At 39.4% G+C, this 17,500-nt stretch overlaps 18 non-coding genes across 18 annotated transcripts; all 18 read right to left on the minus strand.

Annotated features, from left to right (window-relative positions):
• Positions 1-192: 192 nt before the first annotated feature.
• LOC141306456 (5S ribosomal RNA) lies at positions 193-311 on the minus strand. Its single transcript, XR_012345415.1, has one exon. It is a non-coding gene; the product is annotated as a 5S ribosomal RNA (ribosomal RNA).
• An 84-nt stretch (positions 312-395) lies between these two features.
• On the minus strand, positions 396-514 carry LOC141306457 (5S ribosomal RNA). The gene has a single exon (XR_012345416.1). It is a non-coding gene; the product is annotated as a 5S ribosomal RNA (ribosomal RNA).
• Positions 515-1,267: 753 nt separating this feature from the next.
• Positions 1,268-1,386, minus strand: LOC141306458 (5S ribosomal RNA). The gene has a single exon (XR_012345417.1). It is a non-coding gene; the product is annotated as a 5S ribosomal RNA (ribosomal RNA).
• Positions 1,387-1,470: 84 nt separating this feature from the next.
• LOC141307548 (5S ribosomal RNA) lies at positions 1,471-1,589 on the minus strand. Its single transcript, XR_012346501.1, has one exon. It is a non-coding gene; the product is annotated as a 5S ribosomal RNA (ribosomal RNA).
• Positions 1,590-2,342: 753 nt separating this feature from the next.
• Positions 2,343-2,461, minus strand: LOC141306460 (5S ribosomal RNA). The gene has a single exon (XR_012345420.1). It is a non-coding gene; the product is annotated as a 5S ribosomal RNA (ribosomal RNA).
• Positions 2,462-2,545: 84 nt separating this feature from the next.
• On the minus strand, positions 2,546-2,664 carry LOC141306461 (5S ribosomal RNA). The gene has a single exon (XR_012345421.1). It is a non-coding gene; the product is annotated as a 5S ribosomal RNA (ribosomal RNA).
• A 753-nt stretch (positions 2,665-3,417) lies between these two features.
• On the minus strand, positions 3,418-3,536 carry LOC141306462 (5S ribosomal RNA). Its single transcript, XR_012345422.1, has one exon. It is a non-coding gene; the product is annotated as a 5S ribosomal RNA (ribosomal RNA).
• Positions 3,537-4,289: 753 nt separating this feature from the next.
• LOC141307242 (5S ribosomal RNA) lies at positions 4,290-4,408 on the minus strand. Its single transcript, XR_012346196.1, has one exon. It is a non-coding gene; the product is annotated as a 5S ribosomal RNA (ribosomal RNA).
• Positions 4,409-5,161: 753 nt separating this feature from the next.
• On the minus strand, positions 5,162-5,280 carry LOC141306463 (5S ribosomal RNA). The gene has a single exon (XR_012345423.1). It is a non-coding gene; the product is annotated as a 5S ribosomal RNA (ribosomal RNA).
• Positions 5,281-5,364: 84 nt separating this feature from the next.
• LOC141306464 (5S ribosomal RNA) lies at positions 5,365-5,483 on the minus strand. The gene has a single exon (XR_012345424.1). It is a non-coding gene; the product is annotated as a 5S ribosomal RNA (ribosomal RNA).
• A 753-nt stretch (positions 5,484-6,236) lies between these two features.
• On the minus strand, positions 6,237-6,355 carry LOC141306467 (5S ribosomal RNA). The gene has a single exon (XR_012345425.1). It is a non-coding gene; the product is annotated as a 5S ribosomal RNA (ribosomal RNA).
• Positions 6,356-6,439: 84 nt separating this feature from the next.
• LOC141307549 (5S ribosomal RNA) lies at positions 6,440-6,558 on the minus strand. Its single transcript, XR_012346502.1, has one exon. It is a non-coding gene; the product is annotated as a 5S ribosomal RNA (ribosomal RNA).
• A 753-nt stretch (positions 6,559-7,311) lies between these two features.
• On the minus strand, positions 7,312-7,430 carry LOC141306468 (5S ribosomal RNA). Its single transcript, XR_012345426.1, has one exon. It is a non-coding gene; the product is annotated as a 5S ribosomal RNA (ribosomal RNA).
• Positions 7,431-7,514: 84 nt separating this feature from the next.
• Positions 7,515-7,633, minus strand: LOC141306469 (5S ribosomal RNA). Its single transcript, XR_012345427.1, has one exon. It is a non-coding gene; the product is annotated as a 5S ribosomal RNA (ribosomal RNA).
• Positions 7,634-8,386: 753 nt separating this feature from the next.
• LOC141306470 (5S ribosomal RNA) lies at positions 8,387-8,505 on the minus strand. Its single transcript, XR_012345428.1, has one exon. It is a non-coding gene; the product is annotated as a 5S ribosomal RNA (ribosomal RNA).
• Positions 8,506-9,258: 753 nt separating this feature from the next.
• Positions 9,259-9,377, minus strand: LOC141307243 (5S ribosomal RNA). Its single transcript, XR_012346197.1, has one exon. It is a non-coding gene; the product is annotated as a 5S ribosomal RNA (ribosomal RNA).
• A 753-nt stretch (positions 9,378-10,130) lies between these two features.
• On the minus strand, positions 10,131-10,249 carry LOC141307363 (5S ribosomal RNA). The gene has a single exon (XR_012346316.1). It is a non-coding gene; the product is annotated as a 5S ribosomal RNA (ribosomal RNA).
• Positions 10,250-16,023: 5,774 nt separating this feature from the next.
• Positions 16,024-16,142, minus strand: LOC141307219 (5S ribosomal RNA). Its single transcript, XR_012346173.1, has one exon. It is a non-coding gene; the product is annotated as a 5S ribosomal RNA (ribosomal RNA).
• Between the last annotated feature and the right edge of the window lie 1,358 nt (positions 16,143-17,500).

Consider the following 17,500-nt stretch of genomic DNA (forward strand, 5'->3'; position numbering starts at 1 on the left):
CACATGGCAGGCCAACCATCCATTTTTTAAAGACACACACTCACTTAAAATGTTAAGAGTAATAAAATGGCCTAAAAAACATGTAAAACACTTAAAACTCTATAATACATTTAAATGATTGTAATAAATAGAGCGGTAAAACACGTCTTTCTAAAAGCCAGCATATTATATAAATAGTGAAGAAAAGGCAAAAGCTTACAGCACCTGGTATTCCCAGGCGGTCTCCCATCCAAGTACTAAGCAGGCCCGACGCTGCTTAGCTTCCGAGATCAGACGAGATCGGGCGCTCTCAGCGCGGTATGGCCGTAAGCGAGGGCTGCTCCAAAAAGTGGGCTATTTAAAGATCAGCCTCCGTAAAAGCCAGCATATTATATAAATAGTGAAGAAAAGGCAAAAGCTTACAGCACCTGGTATTCCCAGGCGGTCTCCCATCCAAGTACTAAGCAGGCCCGACGCTGCTTAGCTTCCGAGATCAGACGAGATCGGGCGCTCTCAGCGCGGTATGGCCGTAAGCGAGGGCTGCTCCAAAAAGTGGGCTATTTAAAGATCAGCCTCCGTAAAAGCCAGCATATTATATAAATAGTGAAGAAAAGGCAAAAGCTTACAGCACCTGGTATTCCCAGGCGGTCTCCCATCCAAGTGTAACAATCGGCCTTATCAGCCGAGTTACAAGACTAAAATGGGGTCAGATTTAACTGTGAGAGATGACTAGTGGTTAAAAGAATGAGACATAAAAGAAGATTGGTTTAAATAGATTTGGTTTATTTACAAGGTTCACATAAAAGACTTTAAAACAACACGATAAAACGAGGTAAACGCTGTTAAAAGAATACAGTTCATTTGTCCATACCCTAAAAACAGTCCAAGAATCCCAGTGTGTTGATAAGTCCAATGTGAGTGTCCACCGGTGTATATACAATCCACAGAAAGTGTAATCCAAAGTTTGCAGGTGGTGAATGGAAAGGTGAGCTCTAAAATTAGCAACTCCTCAATCCAACAGTTTGGTGACTGTCCTTTGTTTGTCATGCTGCTCTCTTATACAGTTGTACTTCCTGCTTCCTGTCATGTGTCTAGTCACATGGCAGGCCAACCATCCATTTTTTAAAGACACACACTCACTTAAAATGTTAAGAGTAATAAAATGGCCTAAAAAACATGTAAAACACTTAAAACTCTATAATACATTTAAATGATTGTAATAAATAGAGCGGTAAAACACGTCTTTCTAAAAGCCAGCATATTATATAAATAGTGAAGAAAAGGCAAAAGCTTACAGCACCTGGTATTCCCAGGCGGTCTCCCATCCAAGTACTAAGCAGGCCCGACGCTGCTTAGCTTCCGAGATCAGACGAGATCGGGCGCTCTCAGCGCGGTATGGCCGTAAGCGAGTGCTGCTCCAAAAAGTGGGCTATTTAAAGATCAGCCTCCGTAAAAGCCAGCATATTATATAAATAGTGAAGAAAAGGCAAAAGCTTACAGCACCTGGTATTCCCAGGCGGTCTCCCATCCAAGTACTAAGGAGGCCCGACGCTGCTTAGCTTCCGAGATCAGACGAGATCGGGCGCTCTCAGCGCGGTATGGCCGTAAGCGAGGGCTGCTCCAAAAAGTGGGCTATTTAAAGATCAGCCTCCGTAAAAGCCAGCATATTATATAAATAGTGAAGAAAAGGCAAAAGCTTACAGCACCTGGTATTCCCAGGCGGTCTCCCATCCAAGTGTAACAATCGGCCTTATCAGCCGAGTTACAAGACTAAAATGGGGTCAGATTTAACTGTGAGAGATGACTAGTGGTTAAAAGAATGAGACATAAAAGAAGATTGGTTTAAATAGATTTGGTTTATTTACAAGGTTCACATAAAAGACTTTAAAACAACACGATAAAACGAGGTAAACGCTGTTAAAAGAATACAGTTCATTTGTCCATACCCTAAAAACAGTCCAAGAATCCCAGTGTGTTGATAAGTCCAATGTGAGTGTCCACCGGTGTATATACAATCCACAGAAAGTGTAATCCAAAGTTTGCAGGTGGTGAATGGAAAGGTGAGCTCTAAAATTAGCAACTCCTCAATCCAACAGTTTGGTGACTGTCCTTTGTTTGTCATGCTGCTCTCTTATACAGTTGTACTTCCTGCTTCCTGTCATGTGTCTAGTCACATGGCAGGCCAACCATCCATTTTTTAAAGACACACACTCACTTAAAATGTTAAGAGTAATAAAATGGCCTAAAAAACATGTAAAACACTTAAAACTCTATAATACATTTAAATGATTGTAATAAATAGAGCGGTAAAACACGTCTTTCTAAAAGCCAGCATATTATATAAATAGTGAAGAAAAGGCAAAAGCTTACAGCACCTGGTATTCCCAGGCGGTCTCCCATCCAAGTACTAAGCAGGCCCGACGCTGCTTAGCTTCCGAGATCAGACGAGATCGGGCGCTCTCAGCGCGGTATGGCCGTAAGCGAGGGCTGCTCCAAAAAGTGGGCTATTTAAAGATCAGCCTCCGTAAAAGCCAGCATATTATATAAATAGTGAAGAAAAGGCAAAAGCTTACAGCACCTGGTATTCCCAGGCGGTCTCCCATCCAAGTACTAAGCAGGCCCGACGCTGCTTAGCTTCCGAGATCAGACGAGATCGGGCGCTCTCAGCGCGGTATGGCCGTAAGCGAGGGCTGCTCCAAAAAGTGGGCTATTTAAAGATCAGCCTCCGTAAAAGCCAGCATATTATATAAATAGTGAAGAAAAGGCAAAAGCTTACAGCACCTGGTATTCCCAGGCGGTCTCCCATCCAAGTGTAACAATCGGCCTTATCAGCCGAGTTACAAGACTAAAATGGGGTCAGATTTAACTGTGAGAGATGACTAGTGGTTAAAAGAATGAGACATAAAAGAAGATTGGTTTAAATAGATTTGGTTTATTTACAAGGTTCACATAAAAGACTTTAAAACAACACGATAAAACGAGGTAAACGCTGTTAAAAGAATACAGTTCATTTGTCCATACCCTAAAAACAGTCCAAGAATCCCAGTGTGTTGATAAGTCCAATGTGAGTGTCCACCGGTGTATATACAATCCACAGAAAGTGTAATCCAAAGTTTGCAGGTGGTGAATGGAAAGGTGAGCTCTAAAATTAGCAACTCCTCAATCCAACAGTTTGGTGACTGTCCTTTGTTTGTCATGCTGCTCTCTTATACAGTTGTACTTCCTGCTTCCTGTCATGTGTCTAGTCACATGGCAGGCCAACCATCCATTTTTTAAAGACACACACTCACTTAAAATGTTAAGAGTAATAAAATGGCCTAAAAAACATGTAAAACACTTAAAACTCTATAATACATTTAAATGATTGTAATAAATAGAGCGGTAAAACACGTCTTTCTAAAAGCCAGCATATTATATAAATAGTGAAGAAAAGGCAAAAGCTTACAGCACCTGGTATTCCCAGGCGGTCTCCCATCCAAGTACTAAGCAGGCCCGACGCTGCTTAGCTTCCGAGATCAGACGAGATCGGGCGCTCTCAGCGCGGTATGGCCGTAAGCGAGGGCTGCTTCAAAAAGTGGGCTATTTAAAGATCAGCCTCCGTAAAAGCCAGCATATTATATAAATAGTGAAGAAAAGGCAAAAGCTTACAGCACCTGGTATTCCCAGGCGGTCTCCCATCCAAGTGTAACAATCGGCCTTATCAGCCGAGTTACAAGACTAAAATGGGGTCAGATTTAACTGTGAGAGATGACTAGTGGTTAAAAGAATGAGACATAAAAGAAGATTGGTTTAAATAGATTTGGTTTATTTACAAGGTTCACATAAAAGACTTTAAAACAACACGATAAAACGAGGTAAACGCTGTTAAAAGAATACAGTTCATTTGTCCATACCCTAAAAACAGTCCAAGAATCCCAGTGTGTTGATAAGTCCAATGTGAGTGTCCACCGGTGTATATACAATCCACAGAAAGTGTAATCCAAAGTTTGCAGGTGGTGAATGGAAAGGTGAGCTCTAAAATTAGCAACTCCTCAATCCAACAGTTTGGTGACTGTCCTTTGTTTGTCATGCTGCTCTCTTATACAGTTGTACTTCCTGCTTCCTGTCATGTGTCTAGTCACATGGCAGGCCAACCATCCATTTTTTAAAGACACACACTCACTTAAAATGTTAAGAGTAATAAAATGGCCTAAAAAACATGTAAAACACTTAAAACTCTATAATACATTTAAATGATTGTAATAAATAGAGCGGTAAAACACGTCTTTCTAAAAGCCAGCATATTATATAAATAGTGAAGAAAAGGCAAAAGCTTACAGCACCTGGTATTCCCAGGCGGTCTCCCATCCATGTACTAAGCAGGCCCGACGCTGCTTAGCTTCCGAGATCAGACGAGATCGGGCGCTCTCAGCGCGGTATGGCCGTAAGCGAGGGCTGCTCCAAAAAGTGGGCTATTTAAAGATCAGCCTCCGTAAAAGCCAGCATATTATATAAATAGTGAAGAAAAGGCAAAAGCTTACAGCACCTGGTATTCCCAGGCGGTCTCCCATCCAAGTGTAACAATCGGCCTTATCAGCCGAGTTACAAGACTAAAATGGGGTCAGATTTAACTGTGAGAGATGACTAGTGGTTAAAAGAATGAGACATAAAAGAAGATTGGTTTAAATAGATTTGGTTTATTTACAAGGTTCACATAAAAGACTTTAAAACAACACGATAAAACGAGGTAAACGCTGTTAAAAGAATACAGTTCATTTGTCCATACCCTAAAAACAGTCCAAGAATCCCAGTGTGTTGATAAGTCCAATGTGAGTGTCCACCGGTGTATATACAATCCACAGAAAGTGTAATCCAAAGTTTGCAGGTGGTGAATGGAAAGGTGAGCTCTAAAATTAGCAACTCCTCAATCCAACAGTTTGGTGACTGTCCTTTGTTTGTCATGCTGCTCTCTTATACAGTTGTACTTCCTGCTTCCTGTCATGTGTCTAGTCACATGGCAGGCCAACCATCCATTTTTTAAAGACACACACTCACTTAAAATGTTAAGAGTAATAAAATGGCCTAAAAAACATGTAAAACACTTAAAACTCTATAATACATTTAAATGATTGTAATAAATAGAGCGGTAAAACACGTCTTTCTAAAAGCCAGCATATTATATAAATAGTGAAGAAAAGGCAAAAGCTTACAGCACCTGGTATTCCCAGGCGGTCTCCCATCCAAGTACTAAGCAGGCCCGACGCTGCTTAGCTTCCGAGATCAGACGAGATCGGGCGCTCTCAGCGCGGTATGGCCGTAAGCGAGGGCTGCTCCAAAAAGTGGGCTATTTAAAGATCAGCCTCCGTAAAAGCCAGCATATTATATAAATAGTGAAGAAAAGGCAAAAGCTTACAGCACCTGGTATTCCCAGGCGGTCTCCCATCCAAGTACTAAGCAGGCCCGACGCTGCTTAGCTTCCGAGATCAGACGAGATCGGGCGCTCTCAGCGCGGTATGGCCGTAAGCGAGGGCTGCTCCAAAAAGTGGGCTATTTAAAGATCAGCCTCCGTAAAAGCCAGCATATTATATAAATAGTGAAGAAAAGGCAAAAGCTTACAGCACCTGGTATTCCCAGGCGGTCTCCCATCCAAGTGTAACAATCGGCCTTATCAGCCGAGTTACAAGACTAAAATGGGGTCAGATTTAACTGTGAGAGATGACTAGTGGTTAAAAGAATGAGACATAAAAGAAGATTGGTTTAAATAGATTTGGTTTATTTACAAGGTTCACATAAAAGACTTTAAAACAACACGATAAAACGAGGTAAACGCTGTTAAAAGAATACAGTTCATTTGTCCATACCCTAAAAACAGTCCAAGAATCCCAGTGTGTTGATAAGTCCAATGTGAGTGTCCACCGGTGTATATACAATCCACAGAAAGTGTAATCCAAAGTTTGCAGGTGGTGAATGGAAAGGTGAGCTCTAAAATTAGCAACTCCTCAATCCAACAGTTTGGTGACTGTCCTTTGTTTGTCATGCTGCTCTCTTATACAGTTGTACTTCCTGCTTCCTGTCATGTGTCTAGTCACATGGCAGGCCAACCATCCATTTTTTAAAGACACACACTCACTTAAAATGTTAAGAGTAATAAAATGGCCTAAAAAACATGTAAAACACTTAAAACTCTATAATACATTTAAATGATTGTAATAAATAGAGCGGTAAAACACGTCTTTCTAAAAGCCAGCATATTATATAAATAGTGAAGAAAAGGCAAAAGCTTACAGCACCTGGTATTCCCAGGCGGTCTCCCATCCAAGTACTAAGCAGGCCCGACGCTGCTTAGCTTCCGAGATCAGACGAGATCGGGCGCTCTCAGCGCGGTATGGCCGTAAGCGAGTGCTGCTCCAAAAAGTGGGCTATTTAAAGATCAGCCTCCGTAAAAGCCAGCATATTATATAAATAGTGAAGAAAAGGCAAAAGCTTACAGCACCTGGTATTCCCAGGCGGTCTCCCATCCAAGTACTAAGGAGGCCCGACGCTGCTTAGCTTCCGAGATCAGACGAGATCGGGCGCTCTCAGCGCGGTATGGCCGTAAGCGAGGGCTGCTCCAAAAAGTGGGCTATTTAAAGATCAGCCTCCGTAAAAGCCAGCATATTATATAAATAGTGAAGAAAAGGCAAAAGCTTACAGCACCTGGTATTCCCAGGCGGTCTCCCATCCAAGTGTAACAATCGGCCTTATCAGCCGAGTTACAAGACTAAAATGGGGTCAGATTTAACTGTGAGAGATGACTAGTGGTTAAAAGAATGAGACATAAAAGAAGATTGGTTTAAATAGATTTGGTTTATTTACAAGGTTCACATAAAAGACTTTAAAACAACACGATAAAACGAGGTAAACGCTGTTAAAAGAATACAGTTCATTTGTCCATACCCTAAAAACAGTCCAAGAATCCCAGTGTGTTGATAAGTCCAATGTGAGTGTCCACCGGTGTATATACAATCCACAGAAAGTGTAATCCAAAGTTTGCAGGTGGTGAATGGAAAGGTGAGCTCTAAAATTAGCAACTCCTCAATCCAACAGTTTGGTGACTGTCCTTTGTTTGTCATGCTGCTCTCTTATACAGTTGTACTTCCTGCTTCCTGTCATGTGTCTAGTCACATGGCAGGCCAACCATCCATTTTTTAAAGACACACACTCACTTAAAATGTTAAGAGTAATAAAATGGCCTAAAAAACATGTAAAACACTTAAAACTCTATAATACATTTAAATGATTGTAATAAATAGAGCGGTAAAACACGTCTTTCTAAAAGCCAGCATATTATATAAATAGTGAAGAAAAGGCAAAAGCTTACAGCACCTGGTATTCCCAGGCGGTCTCCCATCCAAGTACTAAGCAGGCCCGACGCTGCTTAGCTTCCGAGATCAGACGAGATCGGGCGCTCTCAGCGCGGTATGGCCGTAAGCGAGGGCTGCTCCAAAAAGTGGGCTATTTAAAGATCAGCCTCCGTAAAAGCCAGCATATTATATAAATAGTGAAGAAAAGGCAAAAGCTTACAGCACCTGGTATTCCCAGGCGGTCTCCCATCCAAGTACTAAGCAGGCCCGACGCTGCTTAGCTTCCGAGATCAGACGAGATCGGGCGCTCTCAGCGCGGTATGGCCGTAAGCGAGGGCTGCTCCAAAAAGTGGGCTATTTAAAGATCAGCCTCCGTAAAAGCCAGCATATTATATAAATAGTGAAGAAAAGGCAAAAGCTTACAGCACCTGGTATTCCCAGGCGGTCTCCCATCCAAGTGTAACAATCGGCCTTATCAGCCGAGTTACAAGACTAAAATGGGGTCAGATTTAACTGTGAGAGATGACTAGTGGTTAAAAGAATGAGACATAAAAGAAGATTGGTTTAAATAGATTTGGTTTATTTACAAGGTTCACATAAAAGACTTTAAAACAACACGATAAAACGAGGTAAACGCTGTTAAAAGAATACAGTTCATTTGTCCATACCCTAAAAACAGTCCAAGAATCCCAGTGTGTTGATAAGTCCAATGTGAGTGTCCACCGGTGTATATACAATCCACAGAAAGTGTAATCCAAAGTTTGCAGGTGGTGAATGGAAAGGTGAGCTCTAAAATTAGCAACTCCTCAATCCAACAGTTTGGTGACTGTCCTTTGTTTGTCATGCTGCTCTCTTATACAGTTGTACTTCCTGCTTCCTGTCATGTGTCTAGTCACATGGCAGGCCAACCATCCATTTTTTAAAGACACACACTCACTTAAAATGTTAAGAGTAATAAAATGGCCTAAAAAACATGTAAAACACTTAAAACTCTATAATACATTTAAATGATTGTAATAAATAGAGCGGTAAAACACGTCTTTCTAAAAGCCAGCATATTATATAAATAGTGAAGAAAAGGCAAAAGCTTACAGCACCTGGTATTCCCAGGCGGTCTCCCATCCAAGTACTAAGCAGGCCCGACGCTGCTTAGCTTCCGAGATCAGACGAGATCGGGCGCTCTCAGCGCGGTATGGCCGTAAGCGAGGGCTGCTTCAAAAAGTGGGCTATTTAAAGATCAGCCTCCGTAAAAGCCAGCATATTATATAAATAGTGAAGAAAAGGCAAAAGCTTACAGCACCTGGTATTCCCAGGCGGTCTCCCATCCAAGTGTAACAATCGGCCTTATCAGCCGAGTTACAAGACTAAAATGGGGTCAGATTTAACTGTGAGAGATGACTAGTGGTTAAAAGAATGAGACATAAAAGAAGATTGGTTTAAATAGATTTGGTTTATTTACAAGGTTCACATAAAAGACTTTAAAACAACACGATAAAACGAGGTAAACGCTGTTAAAAGAATACAGTTCATTTGTCCATACCCTAAAAACAGTCCAAGAATCCCAGTGTGTTGATAAGTCCAATGTGAGTGTCCACCGGTGTATATACAATCCACAGAAAGTGTAATCCAAAGTTTGCAGGTGGTGAATGGAAAGGTGAGCTCTAAAATTAGCAACTCCTCAATCCAACAGTTTGGTGACTGTCCTTTGTTTGTCATGCTGCTCTCTTATACAGTTGTACTTCCTGCTTCCTGTCATGTGTCTAGTCACATGGCAGGCCAACCATCCATTTTTTAAAGACACACACTCACTTAAAATGTTAAGAGTAATAAAATGGCCTAAAAAACATGTAAAACACTTAAAACTCTATAATACATTTAAATGATTGTAATAAATAGAGCGGTAAAACACGTCTTTCTAAAAGCCAGCATATTATATAAATAGTGAAGAAAAGGCAAAAGCTTACAGCACCTGGTATTCCCAGGCGGTCTCCCATCCATGTACTAAGCAGGCCCGACGCTGCTTAGCTTCCGAGATCAGACGAGATCGGGCGCTCTCAGCGCGGTATGGCCGTAAGCGAGGGCTGCTCCAAAAAGTGGGCTATTTAAAGATCAGCCTCCGTAAAAGCCAGCATATTATATAAATAGTGAAGAAAAGGCAAAAGCTTACAGCACCTGGTATTCCCAGGCGGTCTCCCATCCAAGTGTAACAATCGGCCTTATCAGCCGAGTTACAAGACTAAAATGGGGTCAGATTTAACTGTGAGAGATGACTAGTGGTTAAAAGAATGAGACATAAAAGAAGATTGGTTTAAATAGATTTGGTTTATTTACAAGGTTCACATAAAAGACTTTAAAACAACACGATAAAACGAGGTAAACGCTGTTAAAAGAATACAGTTCATTTGTCCATACCCTAAAAACAGTCCAAGAATCCCAGTGTGTTGATAAGTCCAATGTGAGTGTCCACCGGTGTATATACAATCCACAGAAAGTGTAATCCAAAGTTTGCAGGTGGTGAATGGAAAGGTGAGCTCTAAAATTAGCAACTCCTCAATCCAACAGTTTGGTGACTGTCCTTTGTTTGTCATGCTGCTCTCTTATACATTTGTACTTCCTGCTTCCTGTCATGTGTCTAGTCACATGGCAGGCCAACCATCCATTTTTTAAAGACACACACTCACTTAAAATGTTAAGAGTAATAAAATGGCCTAAAAAACATGTAAAACACTTAAAACTCTATAATACATTTAAATGATTGTAATAAATAGAGCGGTAAAACACGTCTTTCTAAAAGCCAGCATATTATATAAATAGTGAAGAAAAGGCAAAAGCTTACAGCACCTGGTATTCCCAGGCGGTCTCCCATCCAAGTATTAAGCAGGCCCGACGCTGCTTAGCTTCCGAGATCAGACGAGATCGGGCGCTCTCAGCGCGGTATGGCCGTAAGCGAGGGCTGCTCCAAAAAGTGGGCTATTTAAAGATCAGCCTCCGTAAAAGCCAGCATATTATATAAATAGTGAAGAAAAGGCAAAAGCTTACAGCACCTGGTATTCCCAGGCGGTCTCCCATCCAAGTACTAAGCAGGCCCGACGCTGCTTAGCTTCCGAGATCAGACGAGATCGGGCGCTCTTTTTTTTTTTCTTTTTTTTTTTTTTTTATTGTACAAAAATCATTATATATTTGAATACACATTGAATACACAAATCAATAATACATTTTCATTACTACTGAAGAAGAACCCAATACACAACAAAACCGTTATCACCAATTTCCGAGTATTTAGCATTGTTGCTGGGGAAACATTCGTAAATATTACATGACACAAGCATCTTTTTAACCCAATCATAACAACAAATAAAAGCCTAAAAGCTAAACCAACAAAAGTTCATCTTCCCCTGGCATGTAAAAGTGCATATTTTTTAAAATACATATGACATCTTTTGTAAAAATTTCATAAAAATCTCCCATAATATTTTCTGATTTAAAATAACTGTACAGCATTTTGACATGATCTTCTGCCATCCATTTAAAAAGAAACCAAAGGTTTAAAACAAAATCTCTGTTTTTCGCTATATTCCTTCTTTTCCATATAGCTTTTTTTGCCACAATTAAAAACAAATTAATGAGTTTCTTGTTTGGTTTATTCTCTGCTATTCCCAACATAAACATTCTACTCCAATTAAAATCCTCTTCGTTACCTCTTAAATCTTTGATTAGTTTCTTAAATTCGTTAAAAAATGGGATCAACTCCTTACAGAATAAAAACAAATGTAAAATTCCCTCATCTTCTGTTTTACAAACTTTGCATTGAGCATTTGTTTCTTTCTGCATAGCACACAATCTCATTTCCGTAAAAATCACATTTTGTCTAATAAAATAATCAAAACATTCTAGATCTACATCCAACCATTTCCATGCCATATGCTTCCAGATATCTTTTTCTTCAATTTCGTTAAAATGCCTTATCCAGAATTGATTGGCAACAGGTTTTTTAAAAATTCTTTTCATAAAAAAACCATAAAACATTTTAACAGTACCCAAATTAAAATTCACCAACTTGTCTTTACATTTTAAAAACACATTCATTTTGTTCTCCTTTTCTTCCCTCTTGTTAAGATCATCCAGCCATTCTCCAGGGATTGCTTTTTTTACCTCTTCGTATTGTCTTTTTAAAAACATTACATTAAAATCCTCCTTCCCCTCCTCCATCGCATCTATAATCACTTGAAGTGGTAAAAATCCCTCTTTATATTCCCATAAAACATCCCTTACCTTCACAATCCCCACTTGCAACCATTTCTTAAAATAGAGGTCATGCTCTTGTATCTTTACTTTTCCATTTAAAAACAGAGGTTGATTTAAAATCCTTTCCCTCCCCTCTGGATTAAAATCCACCTCTGTTAAAAAAAGCCTCCAAGCATTTAAAACCTCTTTATAAAACTGTGGGATCCCCTCCATCATCCAATTCTTCAGCTTCATCCATAAAATGTCTTCCCCTAAATTAAAATTCCCACATTTGTTTAAATAGAAGCTCATTATTTTCTTCCACTCTGCATTGTTCGTGTCATCCAAATATTTCCTTACCACTTTTACCCTCATGCTTTTCATTTTTTGCTCTACGTCGACCAACCCCATTCCTCCCTCTTCTGGTTTCCCTATCAATGTAAGATATGCAATTCTTGGAGGCTTTTTGTCCCATAGAAATTCTAAAACACTTTTCTTTATTCTCTTCAAAACCCAATCTGGCAATGGCATGACATGTAAATTGTACCACATTTTGGATAACATTAACATATTTACAATTAAAATTTTCCCTTTCAAACTTAAAGATCTGTTTCTCCAAAAAATAAGTCTTCTTTCCATCCCTCCTACCGTCTCTTCCCACATATTGTCAATTGCCTCCTTTTCATTCCTTGCTAATATTGCCCCTAAAATCTTCATTTCTTGAACCTCCTTAAACCTAAAAAGCCCCGTTAAAATCTCGGCCCTTCCAAACTTCATATATACAGTTTTTTCTTCATTTATTTTTGCACCTGAACCCTCACAATAAAATGTTGTTTTCTCTATCACTCTTTTAACACTTTCTATATTTTCAACCACAACTGTCGTGTCATCAGCGTATTGAAATATTTTTGTTAACTCTTTTCCCTCTTCCATTTTTATTCCATTTATTCTTTTTTCTCTGTTTATTAAAAGCCCTAAAGGTTCTGCCACCAAAGAGTACAACTGTGCTGACAATGGACACCCTTGTCTTATAGATCTTGAAACTTTAAAAGGTTGAGTTAAAAATCCATTGCATTTTACTTTTGTTAAAATATCCCTGTATAAAATTGAGATCCATTTTATAAAATTATCTCCAAAACCAAATTCTTTTAAAATCGCAAATAAAAACCCATGTTCGACTCTGTCGAACGCCTTTTCAAAGTCCATACTTATAATGTATGCGCTCCTTTCTTTTTCTTTTATATAACCCACTATATCTCTTATGCTGCTTGTAATGTCTGCTATATCCCTCCCCTTTACTCCATATGCTTGGTTGGTTTCTATTATATTTGGCATGACTTTTTTTAACCTATTCGCTAAGACCTTTGCTAAAATTTTTAAATCAGTGTTTAACATTGTAATGGGTCTAAAATTCTTCAGTTCATTTTTGTCTCCCTTTTTCTTGTATATTATTTTCATTAATCCTAGCCCCATTTTTGGGTTTACTCTTTCTTTTTTGAACACTTCTTCATAAATTTCATTTAAAATCCCAACTACCTTTTCTTTAAAAACTTTGTAAAACTCGCTTCCAATACCATCTATTCCAGGGCTTTTCTTCACTCTTAATTGATTTATGGCTTGTTTAATTTCTTCTGTTGTTATTTCGCTTTCACAATCCTTTTTATCCTCCTCACCAACTTTCCTTGCTATTTGTTGTAATAAAATCTTCCGTTTTTCCTCATCTCCTCCCTCTGACTTAAACAATTCCTCATAATATGTTTTCACTTCTTTTAAAATCCTCTCTGTATCTGACACCACTTTCCCATCCTTACTTTTAAGTTCTTTAATTATTTCCGCTTTCCCCCTGCTTTTCTCAAGATTAAAAAAGAATCTGTTACATTTTTCTCCTTCCACCATGTATTTTGCTTTGCTTCTTAACATCGCCCCTTTGCATTTCTCCTCTTCTATTTTTCCCAATGTATTTTCAAATTGAATTACTTTTTGTACATTTACTTCATTTTTATTTAACTCCTCTTTTAATGTTCTCCTTACTTCTTTCTCCTTAGTTCTTTTAACCTTTTGTAACAAATTACAGTAGTTTATTGAATATTTCTTTATCTGATACTTTACGTTTTCCCACCATTGCCTTTTGTCTTCCATATACATCAGATCTTTTTTCCTCTCATCTAATATATTTTCAATCTCTTTTTTAAAACTTTCATTTTTTAAAACATCAGTGTTTAAGATCCACACTCCAGGTCCCTTCGTTTCTCTTTTAAAATCCATCACCATTAAAACCATTTTGTGATCGCTTAAGGTTGTGTCTTTATAAACTATTCTGTCAATAAAACATTCCAGATTTCTAGTACTTAAGAAATAATCTATTCTGGTTTGGCACATAAAATTCCCCACCAACTGTCTTCTTGAAAATTCCTTCTTTTTCTCGTTTCTTTCCCTCCACACATCAATCATATTTTTCTCTTCCATCAACGACTTTAGTTCTTTTCTGCCCCCATCCGTTTTAAAAACCATCCCGTTTGCCATATCCATTTTGCTAAAAACTGTGTTAAAATCCCCTGCAATCACCACCTTCCCCCATTTTTCAATTACATCGGCTAAAACATTAAAATACATTTTCTTTTCTTTTTCTTCATTCGGAGCATGCACGTTCCCTAAAATAACATTTTCTTCCTCCATCACCATTTCTACAACCATACATTTTCCTTTTTTATCACTATACAAATGCTTTGTCTTGATACCTCTGTCTTTTCTTATTAAAATCGCCATTCCTCCTCCAATTTTTCCTTCTCCGTTATTAAAGAGTAATTCCCCTTCCCATCTTTTTTTAAAATCCTCCATACGATTCTCTTTCCAGTTTGTCTCTTGCAATAAAATCACATCCTCATTTTTACACAGTTCCTTCATCTTTTCAAATTTAAAACCATTCATTAGTCCTCTAGCATTAAAAGTCACAATTTTCAACACCATAAAATAAACTAAAAGCCATAAAGTCCCCATTTTGTCAGCTCATGGCCTCCCCTTCCTTTCCAGTATCTCCACTGTCCTGTTTCTCCTCACATGTTTGTTTTAAAACTTTCCTTTTGGCTTTCTCTAGATTTGGTGTTACCTTAGTTCTTCTTCTTCTTTTATTTGATATTCCCATGGTGCCACCATCATCAATGTTTTCGCTGTCTCTGTCCACTCTCCCTTCCTCGTTGACCTGCTCCTCTGACTCTTCCAATTCTGTTTGCAAATCCTCCGTCGTCTCCATCAGTGTCTCTGTTTCGTCGTTGTCCTGCATTACTCCAGTCCTTTCGCTTTCATCGTCAATGTCCGTGCCTGCAATACCCTCTCTTTGTGTTCCTCCCGTGTCCTCGCGTGGCTCCTCTTCATTGTCTCCCTCATGCATCTGCCCGCTCTCCTGGTCATCCTCCTGCTGGTCTCCGAACCAGCACTCGCACTTATTTAGTACGAGCCTGCAGTCCGGGCACCTCACTGCATTACAGTCCCGTGCGAAGTGGCCCCTCTCCTCGCACTTGAAACATTTGAAGTCTGGGCAGTCCTTCATCAGGTGTTCAGGGCTCATACACAGCCTACAGGTTCTCACCTGCTGGCTGTGTATCACCCTGAAATACTGAGGCCCCTCTTCTGTCTCCATTCTCGTGCTATAGGGCAGAGAAGCCACCTCTTTTGGGAATCGCACTCTCACAAATCTCGTTCCATCCTCGATGCGGGTGCCCGGATAAAATCTCCGTTTGATCTGGGAGATGGGAGTTACCCCCCATCCCTCCAGCTTTTGTAGAACCACGTCGTCCTCCAGGTAAGCGGGCAGATGCATGAAAGAGACAACAAATTCTTTATTATTCAACTTTTTAATTTCACATGTCTTTCCTTTTATCATCAATCCATCTGCTAGTTTCTCAATATCTTCTTCTTTCTCCAATGTTATTTCATATTCTCTCATCATTTTTGGTCTTACCGCAAGTATAGTCGTCACGTCCATCTTGTCTGTCAGTGCTTGAATAATGTCCTCTGCTTTCCCATCCTGCACTTCAGTCAGATCAATCACTACGGTTGCTTCTTTAGCGTAAATCCGTTTCTGCTCCTTTTTAGGGTAATCCTTTTCTCGTAGTCTTTTATCCAGTCCATTTTCTGTTTGCTGCCTTTTCTCTCGTGCCAAATCCATATTCATAGAAATTAATCCATCCATTAAAAAAAAAAAAAAAAAAGGAACTAACCACCCTCCAGACAGCAAGAATGCTGCTGTTAGGTGGTTTAAAAGTTGACAAAAAACACAAAAAACTAACTTAACGTATTACAACTCACAAAACAAACAAAAATTAAACACAAAATGGAGGAGAGCCTTCCTCTCCCAACTGCTGCCAACCACTTCCTGTTGCTCTCTAGCGCCTCAGGTGGGGGTATGGCCATAAGCGAGGGCTGCTCCAAAAAGTGGGCTATTTAAAGATCAGCCTCCGTAAAAGCCAGCATATTATATAAATAGTGAAGAAAAGGCAAAAGCTTACAGCAACTGGTATTCCCAGGCGGTCTCCCATCCAAGTACTAACCAGGCCCGACGCTGCTTAGCTTCCGAGATCAGACGAGATCGGGCGCTCTCAGCGCGGTATGGCCATAAGCGAGGGCTGCTCCAAAAAGTGGGCTATTTAAAGATCAGCCTCCGTAAAAGCCAGCATATTATATAAATAGTGAAGAAAAGGCAAAAGCTTACAGCACCTGGTATTCCCAGACGGTCTCCCATAAAAGTGTAACAATCGGCCTTATCAGCCGAGTTACAAGACTAAAATGGGGTCAGATTTAACTGTGAGAGATGACTAGTGGTTAAAAGAATGAGACATAAAAGAAAATTGGTTTAAATAGATTTGGTGTATTTACAAGGTTCACATAAAAGACTTTAAAACAACACGATAAAACTAGGTAAACTCTGTTAAAAGAATACAGTTCATTTGTCCATACCCTAAAAACAGGTAAACTCTGTTAAAAGAATACAGTTCATTTGTCCATACCCTAAAAACAGTCCAAGAACCCCAGTGTGTTGATAAGTTCAATGTGAGTGTCCACCAGTGTATATACAATCCACAGAAAGTGTAATCCAAAGTTTGCAGGTGGTGAATGGAAAGGTGAGCTCTAAAATTAGCAACTCCTCAATCCAACAGTTTGGTGACTGTCCTTTGTTTGTCATGCTGCTCTCTTATACAGTTGTACTTCCTGCTTCCTGTCATGTGTCTAGTCACATGACAGGCCAACCATCCATTTACTAAAGACACATACACTTAAAATGTTAAGAGTAATAAAATGGCCTAAAAAACATGTAAAACACTTAAAACTCTATAATACATGTAAATGATTGTAATAAATAGAGCGGTAAAACACGTCTTTCTAAAAGCCAGCATATTATATAAATAGTGAAGAAAAGGCAAAAGCTTACAGCACCTGGTATTCCCAGGCGGTCTCCCATAAAAGTGTAACAATCAGCCTTATCAGCCGAGTTACAAGACTAAAATGGGGTCAGATTTAACTGTGAGAGATGACTAGTGGTTAAAAGAATGAGACATAAAAGAAAATTGGTTTAAATAGATTTGGTGTATTTACAAGGTTCACATAAAAGACTTTAAAACAACACGATAAAACTAGGTAAACTCTGTTAAAAGAATACAGTTCATTTGTCCATACCCTAAAAACAGGTAAACTCTGTTAAAAGTATACAGTTCATTTGTCCATACCCTAAAAACAGTCCAAGAACCCCAGTGTGTTGATAAGTCCAATGTGAGTGTCCACCAGTGTATATACAATCCACAGAAAGTGTAATCCAAAGTTTGCAGGTGGTGAATGGAAAGGTGAGCTCTAAAATTAGCAACTCCTCAATCCAACAGTTTGGTGACTGTCCTTTGTTTGTCATGCTGCTCTCTTATACAGTTGTACTTCCTGCTTCCTGTCATGTGTCTAGTCACATGACAGGCCAACCATCCATTTATTAA

This window comes from Garra rufa, unplaced genomic scaffold (assembly GCF_049309525.1).
Source record: "Garra rufa unplaced genomic scaffold, GarRuf1.0 hap1_unplaced_002, whole genome shotgun sequence".
Classification (NCBI taxonomy): domain Eukaryota; kingdom Metazoa; phylum Chordata; class Actinopteri; order Cypriniformes; family Cyprinidae; genus Garra; species Garra rufa.